The following is a 3,212-nucleotide window of genomic DNA, read 5'->3' on the forward strand; positions in this document are numbered from 1 at the left end:
TCTTTTAGCTCATTTTGAAATAGGTTACAGTTTTGATCTGTCCCTGTCTTTCTGTGTGCTTTTATTATCTATAGTGATGTTATTCTGCTCCTTATTCTCTTTTATCTTATAATAACTTTGCATAGGACTTGACTTCAATACTTTTCTGCTGCTCATTTTTATGTGAGATCAGTTTTCTAAAATTTTAGAGGCCTGGCTCTTCTAACTGGCTTTTCTAACTTTGGAGAGTTCCCTCTTCTGTTGTATTCCAAGACTTCCTGGTTCTGTTTTCCTCCTCCACTTTTATCTGGATCATTTCTTTCCTTTGTCTCTATTGGGCCTAATTTGCTCAGTTTTGATTCCATTCCAGCAGTTTCACCTCAGTGCAACGCCCTTTCCTGGAAGGGAGCTCCATCCTGGAGGAAGGCTCATAAGTGTTAGATTCCTAAGATTCCTCCATTTCCCACCACCAGCCCCCTTGTACTGCCCATTGTTGGATTGGATAAACCTCCCAGTTTCAGTAGCTGTTTCCAAATGGGCACACAGTGCTTTGTTTTTGATTCTCTCTGCCTTCCTCTGCACAGACACTGATACCACTCTGGTCTTGCAGCTGTTGGTGGTTTGTCCTCACTGGCTGATATTTGAGGTTTGTAAAGAAATGTAGTCCTCTAATTTCATTGTAAATGTTAGCCATGGAGTTTTGGTTTGCTATCTGATTACTTTGTCTGCTTTAATGCAGGGATTCAGAGAGATAAAATATGTATGTATATCATGTCCACTGCCACCATCTTCTTTTGAACACTATGTATTTGCCAAGATTCTCTTACATATTGTCTCATTCAATTTTTACAACATCCAGGTGGGGTAGGAATAATTATCATTCTCATTTCACATAGAAGGAAACCCTGGCTCAGGAGGTCAAATAGCTTTTGAAGTGCTAGAGCTGGGATTTGAACCAATGTCTGTGTGACTACTAAGTCTGCTAATCTTCATGTCAAAAATATTTTAAAATCAGTTCTTTAAAATTTAAAATATATATTCCCATAGAATGTTTTCTAACCAAAATATTATAATCTATGGTTTAGAAAATACTAGTTTTTGAGCATGAGAATTTGGATGATTTTTTTCTTTTGTTCACATCCTCAAATTTCTCTAATGAGTCTATATTAACTTAAAATGAAACATCCAATACACCTTATTTTAAAAATTAAAACAAGCAGGTTTGCAAAGTTCCTTGGTGAGTCCTCAAAAGTTTATTTAATTCAAGATGTACTTGGAATACAGTATGTATACATGTGTGGATACTTATGCATACACAGACATTTGATTAAAGCAGCAAATCAAATCATACATCTATAAAAGTAATAGTAATAGCATAATTGTTAAGGTGCTTAATGATTAAAGATGTCAGTTCTGTGTTTAGACAGACTGGAGTTTGAACACTGGGTCTTTGTCTTATTTGGTTACCTTGGATGAATTATTCAGCTCATTCAAGCTTCAGTTTCCTTATCTGTACAGTGGAATGACTTCATAGGATTGTCCTGGTCATAAAACGACATAATACATGTGGAACAAAGCACTTAAGGCAGTACTCAGCAATAATAAGCACTCACCAAATATGAATGGTTGTGAAACAAACAAACAAAAAAATTAGGCGTAGTGGAAATAAAGGGAGGATTGTAGCCATTCTGAAAAAAATTCTGTGTAATGTCAAGCCTGCAGAAATAGATGGCTTTTTTGTTTGTATGCTTTGCAGAGGGGTGCGGGGATTTTTTTAACCAATTTATCAGAGATCAATAAGTGCCTTTAAAAAAATTTCACAACTAGGGGAAACGAGAGTTAAAGTAAGTAGCCTTAGAGTAGGTGGAGTAGGTGTTCCAGTGTGGAAATGACAGCTCACACATCACATGAAAGGCATGTATAGGTCAGATACTTGTTGCAACTTGGAAATTGACTTTCTGTAGAGTTCTAGGGACAGATTGGAAATTGCCCTGCTGAGCCAGTATATACTTGACAGAAAACTTTGTCAGGTCTCCCCAGGAGCTGATTTGGAAGGCCATTTGTAACCCTGATAATTGTAAACAAATTGTACTGAAGTGGTAACTTGAAATATGTGTTGGTGCGAATTGTTAGACTATTCACCTGCAATGAGTTTAATTGGTTATAAGAATGTGGTTCTTCTTGGAAAGTGTAATACACACCTCTCCTCCCCGACGGAATTTGCTGTTTTGTGATCATTGCTGTTGGGATAATAGAAGCATTTAATTTTATTGAGTGCAAATATGTGATTTGAAATGGATAAACAGGATTTCTCCCTTTCTAATTTTGGGCTATAATATCATTTGTTCAGTGATAAGATGCCTGTTAGCATCCAGAAGTGATATAGAGACCATTTTCCGTGTCCACAATGTGGGGAAGATAGAGAGGGTTAGGTATGGTGCATGTGTTGCAAGAGGAATTCCCCGGTGCTGCAGGCAGTGTTGGCAGTTGAGATGTATTTCTGCTAGTTAGTGATTGCATTCGTGCACCTGCCTTCCCGGGCCTGGCTCCCCACCTGGGAAGTCTGGTAAGGCTGACAGACAATAAGCTTGGGTGACAACAACTGTACCATTGGCTCCAGTACATTGCTATGAAGGGAAATCCTAAGGTGAAAAGAATCTGTTAGCTAACAATGGGGACTAGAAAACCTCCTGCTAAAATGTGAGCTGTGGTTCCCACTACACAGATGGTTTTCAGCTCCAAGAATCTAGAATGGATTCTCCTCAGGTTTCCAGTTTCTAGAGAAGGTAGATTTTTGTTTTTTTTTTTCTGAACAACTAGATGTGTTTATTTTCTGATAGGTATTTTGTGACTCTTGAAACTAATAATGATTATCTCTTTGATTTGATCACTAGGAAGTCACATTTGTGGCTTATGTCAACAAATCTTATAGTATCCCTAAAGACATGAGCTTTTATATAGTTATTTATCTGGAGAACAGAGATACATCTCTCTCTATCTCTTCATTTTCCCTTCATTGTGATTTCCTCATCTATCATTTATTCCCTAGTATATATACTTTTCTGTGAGGCATTTCAAGGCCTTTTTAAATCAAGTTAAATCAGTTCCACACCTAATAATTTCCAAATCAGGTCAAGAAGAGGTACAGGGGGAGCCTAACTTTCCCTTTCATTGTTTTGGTCAGTAATTAATTAAATCTTCGCTAAGTAGAGAGGATGAAGTTGCTGGGAGTG

Source organism: Pan troglodytes, chromosome 10 (assembly GCF_028858775.2).
Source record: "Pan troglodytes isolate AG18354 chromosome 10, NHGRI_mPanTro3-v2.0_pri, whole genome shotgun sequence".
In the NCBI taxonomy this organism is placed as follows: Eukaryota; Metazoa; Chordata; class Mammalia; order Primates; family Hominidae; genus Pan; species Pan troglodytes.